This window comes from Gymnoscopelus microlampas (genome assembly GCF_963454915.1).
Source record: "Gymnoscopelus microlampas genome assembly, chromosome: 10".
NCBI lineage: Eukaryota > Metazoa > Chordata > Actinopteri > Myctophiformes > Myctophidae > Gymnoscopelus > Gymnoscopelus microlampas.
The window spans coordinates 48,825,862-48,839,014 of record NC_139947.1 but is presented as its reverse complement, the minus strand read 5'-3'; the positions used below and the strand labels follow the sequence as shown (position 1 = coordinate 48,839,014).

The 13,153-nt window shown below is 41.4% G+C and overlaps 1 protein-coding gene across 1 annotated transcript in view; it reads left to right on the top strand.

Annotated features, from left to right (window-relative positions):
• The window catches only part of LOC311052909 (membrane-associated guanylate kinase, WW and PDZ domain-containing protein 1-like), a gene marked incomplete at its 5' end in the record, with an annotated part of 191,782 nt that overhangs the window by 23,000 nt on the left and 155,629 nt on the right, over window positions 1-13,153 (top strand). The gene's annotated exons all lie outside the window — the stretch shown is intronic.

Sequence of the window (13,153 nt, the reverse complement as noted above, 5' to 3'; positions counted from 1 at the left end):
CTACTTGTGAGGACCAAACCTACCCACAAGTATAATAGAATATGAGAAATAGACAATTGTGAGGATAATTTTCCTGGTCCTCAGAGGAGAATTGGTTGTATTATAGTAAAAAAATAAAATGATACGTAGCCTGCGACTTTAGTTCAGGCAGTATACACTGGAGAGGTTACATGCATGCTCATTACTATGTGGCTGTATACAGCGTCATGCAAGACCCCATACGTCATTCACTGACGTGACAATCAGCTGTCCAATCGGGCGGGTTATTTAAAGGAGGAGTTTACCCAAAAAATGATTTATTTTCTATCAATTGCACACCCCATGAAGCCTTGAATACATGGGTTTATTTTGTTTTTTATTCCTAAGCCAATAATTTGATGCCTGGGTGGGTGTTTTTCCGGTAGGAGACACAAATAATCTACTTTGTGTCTCCTACCGGATACATTAGCCGGTAGGAGACAGGAATCAAATTATTAGCTTAGGAATGCCACAAAAACACAAATAAATCCATGGATTCAAGGCTTCATGGGGTGTGCAATTGATAGAAAATAAGTCATTTTTTTGGGTGAACTACTCCTTTAAGCTCACCTAAGTCTGCGTTCCTTCCGCTTTGTGGATTTTAACTCGTAACAGAGTACTTCTACATTGCAGTATTGATACTTTTTACTTTAAGTAAAACATTTGAGTATTTTTTCCACCACTGTGTAATTGTGAGTACAGTACTTCTTCTTCCTCCACTGATAGTTGTGGGTTCATGTGGTGTGTTTCTGTAAGTGCAGCCATAAGGCCTGTTGAAGCTGTGTCTGTCTAGCAGTAAAACAATGACCTCTTCTAGTGAGAGAATTACGGGACAAAAAGGGCAACGTAGGAATGATGCACCGCCCCAATTAAAAGCCAATAAAACCTGATATCACACTGAATGACACACTGTGTGAATCACAGAAAAGGCATTCGGCGTCCTTTACAGTGTTGCCATGTCTGCTTATTATAAGCCTCTTTGGGCTTGTTTTTCTGTAAAAAAAAGTGTCTTGTAAATATTATTATTTTTTGGCTTGTTTTTAAAGTGTACTTGCCTATTTGGGCTTATGTTGTTTAAACCAGTGGTTCTCAAACATTTTTCCATAATTGTCCCTAATTAATATGTATTTGTCTGCGGACCCCCATCAGAAAATAATTTGTGCCACGGAGGGACCCCCATACAAGATTTGTGTTTGTGTTTCAAAAAAGATTCCTCATATACTTTTTTTCAAGATATTTGTAAAATAGCTGTGTGTGTGTGTGTGTGTGTGTGTGTGTGTGTGTGTGTGTGTGTGTGTGTGTGTGTGTGTGTGTGTGTGTGTGTGTGTGTGTGTGTGTGTGTGTGTGTGTGTGTGTGTGTGTGTGTGTGTGTGTGCCTATTCACTTCTTTTGGGCTAGTTTTTGTAGACTCTGGCCGCTTGTTCTATCTCGCAAAGTCTGGCAACCCTTGCTCCATTCCTGCATCAAGCAGCAACTCTTCCATTCCTCTCACTCTTTGTCCCTCGGGGCGTGTTAATCCCTCCTGGAAAGTACTGTGTTGGTCTAACTCTTTAACCATCAACACAAACATGCATGTTTCTTCAGAGAGCTGAGCAAATTAAAGGATTATGCCAGTAAAATAGAGAGTGATATTTGAGAAGGCCTTCTTAAGCACACCAATGTTATGACACCGTGATAATGCTTATTTTATCGTCTCCGCCAGCCAGGCCCGCCCCTGCCCGTCCGTGTGTGTGTGTGTGTGTGTGTGTGTGTGTGTGTGTGTGTGTGTGCAGTGGTGTAAAGTAACTAAGTACATTCACTCAAGTTCTGTACTTAAGTACATTTTTTAGGTACTTTTTCTTTACTTGAGTATTTCCAATTTTCAATACTTTTACTCTTAACCAGTACTCACGTCAAAGTAGATTTAACCATTTATTGCCACAAATGGAATACAGTTAAGCTTGGCGTTAAAGCTCCACTCTTGGGAGAATATTCACTGAATTTTGTCACAGCAGCCTGCTAAGCATATATTCAGGGAATGCTTAAGCAAATCCCCCATAGAGACGCAATGTCAACAATAAGCAGTACATTGACATATTAGTTTGAATTAGCAGATATACATGATAATCACAAGTATTTGAGCCTATGCCAGACTCTAATCAAAAGGTGGAGGCTGGGGTGGAGGAGGAGCTAGCAGAATGCATTGGTTCAGCAACCAAGAAAGAGCTAGAGAATTCGAACCGTATTTAAAGGAACCTCTTTGCTAATGCATGAGCTGTGATTGGATAATGAGTGTGTGACGTAATGACCAGCAGTGCTGTGAATGGGGAATAGAAAGCTGATGTTCACATCAGCTGACTGACAGCTAGTTACAGCAAGGGCGTGCAAGACTTCCGTGTCCTGCATGAACTAACGCTATGCTTCATGAGTGATATTTGAGAACGCCGCTTCTACGCACACTAATGAATCAGAATCAGAATCAGGGTTTATTGTCACAACAGTCAGTTACAAGTAAAAAAACAATGTCAGTTACAGGTAAAAGGCTAGTGAAATTCATTGTGCTTCTTTCAGCTAGGCAGCCTTCCACATCTCCACGGCGCCACAATATATATATATATTATATATATATATATAATGTTATGACACCGTAATAATGGTTATTTTATTGTCTCCGCCAGGCCCGCCCCTGTGTGTGTGTGTGTGTGGGTGCGCGCCTGTGCGCGCAACGTGTGTGTGTCCGTCTGTGAATCTCTATTCCAGTGGTTCTCAAACTTTTTCATGTCAAGGACCCCCAAATTGACACTTATTAGCCCGCGGACCCCCATTTCAAAAGATATGCCAGGGACCCCCATAAGAGAAGTTTTTTTACGTCTCTAGCAGTGATTCTCAAACATTTTAATTTCAAGGACCACCAGTTTGTCATGCATTAGGCTACGGACCCCCATTTAATGGCATTCTTATCACTTGGACCGCAATTTATATTGTGAAATCTATGTCAATTTAACTCTCAGAGTTACACACGCATAAGGGTCCATTTGGTGCCTAATCTATCATTTAGCTGGGGACCCCCTGGAACTCCCTCAAGTACCCCTGGGGGTCCCCGGACCCCACTTTGAGAACCAATGCTCTAATCAACTTTTGAAGAGGACCCTCTTCAAAAGTTGAAAATGTTTTCAGCTTGAACCGCCAAAGAACGTTGGACGCCGAGAGCACATCACTCTGGCACGTCTTTACCGTAGAAATGCATGGCAGGAAAAAAAGGCCATGGCAGCTCAAGAAATCGTCTCTGTCAGGTCTCTGTCCAAAACTGTTACCTTTCAGGATTCAAATTCAAAAGTAGCAGATCTACAAGCTTGCAGATCTGCTACTTTTGGCGCTTTTGTGTGACGCTGTAGTATATGATCAACTTAGTGCGTTCATTTACGAAAAAACACAACAAGTTAGAATTTGAAGATGAGAAGTTTCTGCCCCGACAGCAACAAAATACTTTGTGTATTTCTGCTCTCATATGGGGCCTTTCCATCTCTACTGCTTGTTTGCAGGTCTCACACACACACACACACACACACACACACACACACACACACACACACACACACACACACACACACACACACACACACACACACACACACACACACACACACACACACACACACACACACACACATACAGTCCATTAGCTGGATAAGTGAAGTCTGCTTGATGGCTCTGCTCCCAGAAGCTGGATGAGAGCTGATGCCTTATGTCAGGTCGCGGCATCGTGGACCGAAAATAGCAGATCTACAAGCTCGCAACGCGTCGCGGATACGGCGCGTTGTGAGCTTATAGATCAGCTATTTTCGGTCGGCTATTTCCAAAGAAAGCGTTTTATTGAGCAGATTGCACATGATATCCACTTAATGCTGCATGTACAACGATGTCTTCAACCACATGAACCCTTTAGCATCCCTATTCTTGGGCATGTCGTAATAATAGGTCAACATTTGGGGGGGAAATTTGCAGATCTACAAGCTTGTGTGTGTACAGGGTCAGGGTCTCCACTGTGACGGGATTGAAATGATAAAATATGCATGCATATTTAATGCGACGCCTGAGCTTGTAGAGCTGCTAGGCAAAAAAAGAAAAGGAAAAAAGGAGGGGGCCCAGTACAGACCCCTGGGGGACCCCGGTTTTCATTTTTTGTGATTTGATTAAGTACCGTACAGTATATGGTTTTGGTCACTGTTTCCCAAACAGTGGGTCAGACCCCATTTGTGGGTCGCAGATGCATTTTTAGAGTAAAAATCTCTTTGAATTTGGTTTCCTACATTCTCTTTTTAACACATGGGGTGCCAGCATTTTTTCATAACAACTTACATTGGGTGCCAGCATTCTCCCCATTGACTGCGCTTTACTGTTTAAAGCTCTAGAATCCACGACGAGCAAATCCATGTAAAAAAAATCCATTCATTATATAGAGGTCTCGTACAATCGGGGGGAAAAAACAAAACATTCGGAAATCCGTTCCATAGTTGCAGCCAGTTGAAAATAGTCAAAAATACATTGTTAAAAAAAAAAGTACACAGGAGCCGAGATACAGGCTTTTGAAGTCATAAGTTAACCAGGAAGTGGATTAAAGTCTAAATCTTCGAAAAATGATATCTCCTGTTGCTATGGAGGAAAAAGAAAAAAAAAAAGAAAAAAAAAAAAAAAAAAAGAGAAAAGAAGTATATATACGGGTTTGGCACCCAATGTGTTAATTATTATTACATCAAACTTTTTTTTTTTTCATGAATTCATGAATTAAATACAAAAAAGAATTTCAAAAGAATTTCATGAATAAATACAAATTAAATCAAAGAAATTCCATAAATTAGAAAATAAATGTTTAAGAAGTAGTGAAAATAGCCAATATACAAGCTCACAAGCTTGTAGATCTGCTATCTTCACTAGCTGAGGAGGCATCGCATTTATTTCTCTTTTGAGTCTCGAGCTAAAAACATTTTGGAACCAATGGCTTATAGGTGGTTCCAAAGGGATCAGCAAGCGTTGTGTGTACATTTGTGTGATATACTGTGTGTGTGTGATGCCCACATGATGCAGCATATAGGATACCCTCATTAGCTGGATGATACTGTTGTCTATAAGCTCATGACAAGGATCATGGGATGGCTGTAGGTGTTTCCTTCAGTTCAGTGCTTTGCTTTCAGGCAGAAAGAAACCTTATACAATCAGACTCGAGACCTTTCTGTTCCCCAAGGCCTGCGTGTGTGTGTGTGTGTGTGTGTGTGTGTGTGTGTGTGTGTGTGTGTGTGTGTGTGTGTGTGTGTGTGTGTGTGTGTGTGTGTGTGTGTGTGTGTGTGTGTGTGTGTGTGTGTGTGTGTGTGTGTGTGTGTGTGTGTGTGTGTGTGTGTGTTTTTCAGTGTGAGTGACATTGCCAGACACTATGCCTGTATAAGACTAGTTCAGACCAAAGATTTGCGATTTATTTAGCCTATGTACCAAATCTATTTTATTTACTATTTCTTCCAAATGTACCACATCTCTTTGACGAAAATAGCCAATCTACTCCCCCAGTAGATCTTTTACAGCTTGTAGATCATCTATTTTGGCCAAATGTTCGCCTCTCGTCATGAAATGCCCAGAATAGGGACGCTAGGGTTCATCATCTGGTTATAGACCCTGGGTGCGAATATATCCCACACTGCCAAATGTAGACTATTGATAAAACTGTGGAAATGTGAAATGTGGAAACATTTTGACGTTTGTGTTCAGTAACCTTACTGTGCACAAAATGTACTGTACCTTCTTATCCTGTGTTATGCTGTCTCTGTGTGATGTTCCTCTCACATCATGGACTTATATGGGCCATGCTTTATATATAGAACATCAGCTTATTTATGGCAACTACGTTCATTTGATCAGTAAACAGTGCCACTTGTACATGTCATAATAACCTAATCTGAAGTTACTCAAAGAGCAGAGTCATGGGCAAGTACTGTTCTTCTGAGATTACCCTTGGTACAGTCGGTACTACAAAAAAAGTACAAAAAGTACAACGATATCTAGCTATAAATGCACAAAATCTCTGTGTGTCTGCAGGGGTTGAAACTAACGGCTGCCCTACTGCCCGTGTTAGGTAAATAAAACTTGTGGGCAAGTGGAGTTGCCGTAGCTGAATGAGTAGAAAGGCCGTCTGGCATTCAAAAGGTTGCTGCATATTTTTCTGTGGAACCGAGTCAAACGAAATGTAATGCTCAACTAATACAATTCCAAGTGCTTATAGTTATCAGGGTGGGGGGTCCCCAGTGAAAATATGATTATTTTGGGGGCGGTCACAGCCTGAAAAGGTTGAGAACCAATGAGCTAGAAGACGTAAAAGTAATTTGTCTGTGGTGTTGGGTGGGTGGTAGGGGTGTGCCGATATATCGTCCCGTGATATATCGCGATACGTTTTCGTGACGATATGTATCGTTTGGAAAATGGATTTTTACATTTTTTTCCCCCAATAATAATAATGCAAAAACAGAAGTATTTGTTTGCATTTGCTTTTTTTCTCCCCCATATATTTTCAAACATTTTTTCCCCCATATATTTTCATGATAAAAAAGTGCCATATATCGTATCCTATCGATATCGTATCGATGTCGTGAGCCCAATATCGTATCACCGCTAGTGGGTGGGTAACTGTTTAGGCCAGGGCAGTGTTTAGGGATAGTGGTTCCTGACCTTTGAATTCCAACCTCTTAACCTCTGTCATTGAGCAGAACCCTGCACCTGGAGAGGTGGGGTGGAATGGATCATGTCCCATCCTGGTAAGACTGCTGATCATTAATGAGAGGGAAGGAGCAGGCAGGAAGGATGTCTCCCAGTACAAAGAGCCATTACTCAGGTTTTTTATTTTTTTATGGCTTACAGCCTTGACTGTGGTACTGGTGACGTCACACAGGTCACATGCAGGAATGTCAGTCACACACCTCCAGGATGTCACCGTGGTAACATAAAACATAACGACTTAAGCACTTAGGTTGTGTTTAACAACGTATAGTGACATGTCAATGACAACCACAGTAACGCTAATGCAGAGGGTTCTGTCTATTTGGTTCCTCCTAGCTATCAATCATTTAGCCCCCCCCCCACCCACCCTCAAGGACCCCTGGGGGTCCCTGGACCCCATGTTGAGAACCACTGCTTTATTTAAAAGGCTGATCAAGGCTGATCAAGAACTACAAACCACGTAACGCACAATGAAAAATGAAAAATGTCCCACAAACACTGTGTATATAATATGTTGGACAAACACCATGAAGGAATTGTATTACAAAAGAAACTTCCGGTTAGAGATGACACATAATTGTACATTATGAAAAAGAAGTACATTTAATTTGCTGTGCAAGTATTTTGCTGACATCATCATCTTTTTAGGTTAAAGTCTTATCTTTATGTATCCGTTTACACATAGTCAGTCAGTCACTCATGAGGTATCTCTGGATATTCAATCTAGTCCATGTGTCTTCAACAGGGGGTCTGGGACCCCTAGGGGGTCCTCAGAGTTACTACAGGGGGTCCTCCAAATCTATGTGTGATAGGATTCTGAGGGCAGTGAGGGGAACATTAGCCAAAAATAGCCGATCGAGGCCTTGTGTGCTTGTAGATCTGCTATTTTTGGCAAAGAGGTTTGATGTAGAGGGGAAACAATATGCAACACAATACTATATAATATGTAGTGGGGGGGTCCCTGCTTCATCTCTCTCTCAGCTAGGGGGTCCTTGGGCTTAAAAACGTTGATTTAGTCAATTTAGTTTCATCACTGTGTGTCAGAAACATTGCATCATGTCCATGTTGTAGGGAAGTACAATGAATGTCGGCTCACCTCCTGAGACAGTGCTATTCAAACATTTTCAAGTCAAGGACCCCCACGTTGATATGAATATTTCGCTGCGGACCCATAAGAGAGGTTTTCAGTAAGTAGCACATCTACAGGCTCGCAACATTTAGACATTTAGCTGGGGACCCCCTCAATGGCACATATGGGGGTCCCCTGGAGTTCTATCTCCAATTGTAGATTTGGAGAACTTGCTGATATGAAGGAATACCTTAGTCATGCTACTGAAGTCATGCTACAAAATATAAATCGCTGCAATTTCTTATTAAACAAAAAAGAAGATGCTTATTTTGCACAAACGCTGCAGTGCTCCAGCCTCCATAGAAAGTGCCTCGCTGGCATTTGTGAAGAAGTAGGACTGCCGTTCGTCAGCGCTGCAACCTTTGAGGAGCTAAATGAGGACATTCACATGACGGAGTCATTTAATCAAAGTCCCTTTGGGAGCTGTTTGTCTGTCACCCATCTCCACACACACACGCACACACACACATGCACATAATCGTGCGCACACACACACACACACACACACACACACACACACACACACACACACACACACACACACACACACACACACACACACACACACACACACACACACACACACACACACACACACACACACACACACACACACACACAGCTCTATATCCATACAGGGTACAGTTAGGTAGAATGGATCGTCCATTTTCGGGATATGTCCAAAACTGATTCAAATAAAAATAAATAGCAAAAGTAGCAGATCTACAAGCTCGAAGCGCGTCGCGGTGCATCTTTCTATTAACAAGACTATATGGTTTTACTACTCATAGGATACAAGCTGCAACATATTACTGTGGTAAGGTTCCCAAAGCTGGAAAGCTGTGCACCATGAACATACTTTAACAACAACAACTCACTCACAATAACTCAATAAGAGATCTGCTCCTTTCTAGTCTGTGCTTCAACCAAAGGTATGCGACCTTTGACTTCAGGCGTGAGCCGGTGGTGTGTTATCTTGTGTTTTACTACACCAACACCACTGTGACTTTTATGGTAATATAATGTGCTGCTGGCTGCTGGGTGTGGTGTGGTGACAGACACATGGCTGTGGTGTGAGACATGCTGCAGCTGTGAGGAGACGGATAGATAGACGGACGGACAGACAGGGCTTCTATCTCGTCTCTGTCACATGGCCCAGGGCAGTGGTTCTCAAACCTTTTCATGTCAAGGACCCCCAAATTGACACTTATTAGCCCGCAGACCCCCATTTGAAAAGATATGCCAGGGACCCCCATAAGAGAAGATTTTTACGGCTCTATACTGTAGCAGTGATTCTCAACCATTTTAATTTCAAGTTTGACATGCATTAGGCTACGGACCCCCATTTAATGGCATTTCTATCTCTGGGACCCCAATTCATATTGTAAGATCAATGTTAATGTAACTCTGAGAGTGTACAAATGGAACCAAATGGACCCTAACGGGTCCATTTGGTTCCATGTGTACACTCTCAGAGTTACAGACCCATAAGGGTCCATTTGGTTCCTGTCCATCATTTAGCTGGGTACCCCCTGGAACCCCCTCAAGTACCCCTGGGGGTCCCCGGACCCCACTTTGAGAACCAACGGCCCAGGGTCATGGGCTCCTGTGTGGTAGAGAGAGGGGACTCTAATGACAGAGAGAGAGAGAGGGTTGGGGGGGAGGGGGGGCTTTTTGAGGCAGACCAGTGACATTAAACAAAGGCAGGCAGAACTGATGGCCCGCTCACGTCACGTACCAAACTGATGTTTAATTAAGCAGCGCCAGGGAGGACTCGGCCTTCTCCCAAAGCTTTGGACTATATTATTGACCCTCCAGAGATAGATACCTCATCATGTGTGACTGACACTATGACAGAACTGTGGAAACGGATACAAATGGACAGACTTTAAACCTAAAATGCATATTACTTTGGGGGCATCCTTGACAAGAAAATGTTAAACCCTTCAAGACCGGGAACGCATCTGTGTGGCATTTTAACATTTCTTTGGCCATTTTTTTTTTTTAATCGTGAACATTTGTGCAAATCTTTGAATATATACTTTTTAAACATTTTTTACTCTTTTACAACTTCTGGGGGTCCCTGAAATAAACCAAATACATAACATTTTTGAGAAATTAACATAAGTTTTTTTCAAAAAAATAATGCCCAGAAGAAAAGATTTGAGTTACAAATGTTCGCTTTAAAAATATATATATATTCAAAGACCCACGATTTTCCACGGTCTTTCCAAAAAATAGCAGATCTACAAGCTCATAGCGCGGCACTCGGTGCCGCGCTATGAGCTTGTAGATCTGCTATTTTTTAATTGCCCAAAGAAATCTAAAAATGACACAGATGCGTTCCCAGTCTTAAAAAAATACAGCAACCCACAACTATATTTACTACCGACTTCACAGACAAACAAGCCCCAAAGTCGCTGCTTATAATAAGCCGACATGGCAACACCGTGATAAACCGCATTGCAAATCAAGAGCTGTGTTTGTGTGTTGCTGTGTAAATGGTCCTGTGGGGGGTGGGGGGTGGGGGGGGGGGGGGGGTACCACGGAGCCCACCATCTGGAGAGGGTTGGGTTTAGTATCCTACTATTTGACAGGAATAGAAGCCCCTGTTTAGTCTATGCTCAAATTTAGAATATTTGGACTTTTTTTTTCCCCTTCCCCCTGAGGTATGTGTGTTTATCTCAGTGCCCCCCCAGTGGTGGAAAATACATGTCGTTGTTGTCGGGCAGAAACCTCCTATCTCCATATTTTAACCTTTTTGTGTTTTTTCGTAAATTAACCCATTCTATCCAGGAACGCATACTGTCATTTTATAACCATTATTTTATACTTTATTAAAAAATAGCAGATCTACATACATACATCTCATACGAGCTTGTAGGAAGTTTGTGCACATCTTTGAATGTATATGTTTTTTAAAACATTTTTTACTCAAATCTTTGCTTCTGGGGATTCTACAAATGTCTTCTAAAACCTAACAGTTTAAAAAAAAGAAAAAAAGGAAATTAAATATGAATGAAATAGTCATGAATAGTTGCCTAATGCAGGTGTAAGACCTTTGTGTTTGTATTTTATTATAGGTATAATGCAGGGGTCTTCAACGTTTTCAGCCCAAGGACCCCCTAGCTGAGAGAGAGATGAAGCAGGGACCCCCTCTATATTGTATAACATTGTGTTATAGATTCAACTTTGTTTACGTTGTTTACTGTTCTTTTTTCCCTCTACACCTATACCTCTTTGCGAAAAATAGCGGATCTACAAGCTCACAACGCCTCGCAGCTTGCTATTTTTGGCTAAAGTTCTCCTCAGAAAAAGGGATGCTAGAGTTCAAGTGGTTAAGGCAAAAAAAAGAAAACATATCACACAAAGATTTGGTGGACCCCCTGTAGTAACTCTGAGGACCCCCGAGGGGTCCCGGACCCCCTGTTGAAGACCCCTGGTATAATGCATAGTTTTCTATGCATTTCGTTTTTTTTTTTTTTTGGGACAGGATAGGTGTCCCTTATTTTAATCTCTGGGAGTTGGCAACCCTAACCTTGCCATACCTTTGCTTTTGCTGAACTGACGGTGTTGTGCTCATGGTGGCTGTTCTCTGTATTACATCAGTTGTATACAAGACACGCTCTCTCAGACAGGGGTTAATGGCTGGATAATAGCTGTAGATCACAGATACTTTGTCATCCTTAGAGAGCCGGGTAAAGTCCTTCGCTGAGCGGGATGGTATTTGATTAAGGCCGTCATCATGTCTCTCACACTCTTCCTGGTGCGTTGGCCTCGCTCAGAGAGCTCTTAGTCTTTACCAATAATAACATGATGGATAATGTCCAGTGGTACTCACATTTTACACTTAAGTAAAAGTAGTAATACGTCTCTGTTGGGTGGAAATCTCATATGTCCAGGATTCAAATTAAAATAATCCACAATATAAAAAAATGCTCTGTTACAAATTGTTTTAAGGATAAGGATAAGGATAATTCCTTTTAACAGGTCGTTCATGAAAGTCCTTGCGGTCTTGTTTCCAATGAGAACCTGTGAGCAATTAGGGGTTAAGAGTCTTGCTCAGGGACACATTTCATTTCATCGACACATACTGTATACTGGCCTGGCCTGGAATCGAACCTGGGGCAACCAGGGCCTCTGGCTCCCTAGGCGGGCTCACTAACCACTCAGCTATGGCCGCCCCTATTAAATGACTTGAGTAGAAGTGTAGAAGTATTGGCCTCGAAATGTACGTACGCTACCAACGTAAAATAACTGAAATGTCACCAAAATGGCTAATGCGTGTTTTGTAATAATAATACAAATGTACACAATAACTTGTGTAACCAAAGTTATGGTTAATGGTAGGGGAGAAAAATAGTACAATATTTGCCTCTGAGATTTAAGAGTAGAAGTTTCCAGAAGTAAAGTAAATGTACCTCAAAGTTGTAATCAAGTACAGCAGCTATAGCTACTCAAGTAAATATTGTCTTTGTCGGGTGTAAACCTCATACGTCCAAAACTGTTACTTTTCAGGATTCAAATTCAAAAATAGCAAAAGTAGCAGATCTACAAGCTCAAAACGCGGTTGATTTAAATTGATTATAATTGATTAAACCACTATAAAACAACAGTAACAACAACACACTCTACCAGCCTCCAGTGGTGGAAAATAGCAGATCTACAAGCTCACAATGCCTTGCGCTTGTAGATCTGCTATTTTCACATGGTTACTGTAATGTTTTATAATAATAATCGAAATCTACAAAGTAACTAGGAACTAAAGTTTTCAAACAATTGTAGTGGAGTAAAAAGTACAATATTTGCCTCTGAGATATAGTGGAGTTACTGGAGTAGAAGTAAAAGTATTAGAAATTGGAAATACTCGAGAGTCAAGTGCAAATACCTCAAAATTGTACTTAAGTACAGTTCTTGAGTACCTGTACTTAAAGACGTATGCCAAAATCCATTTGAAAAAATAGCTTTTCACTGTTCTCAGGTCAAATATTGATATGCGATTAAAATGCGATTAATTGTGATTAATTAATTACAAAGCCTCTAATTAATTAGATTAATTTTTTTAATCGAGTGCCAGCCATAGAAAAAACACAAAAAAATGGAGTTGAGAGGTTTCTGCCCGACGATATATACGTAGTTACTGTCCACCTCCCTGCCCCCGTCACCCTTCCTTTGGCACGTTTTGGCCGCGCTCAGAAAAGCTCTTTACCAATAATAGTGATGGATGATGATGTGGAGTTAAACACTGTGGTCTGTAACCGGAGGAGA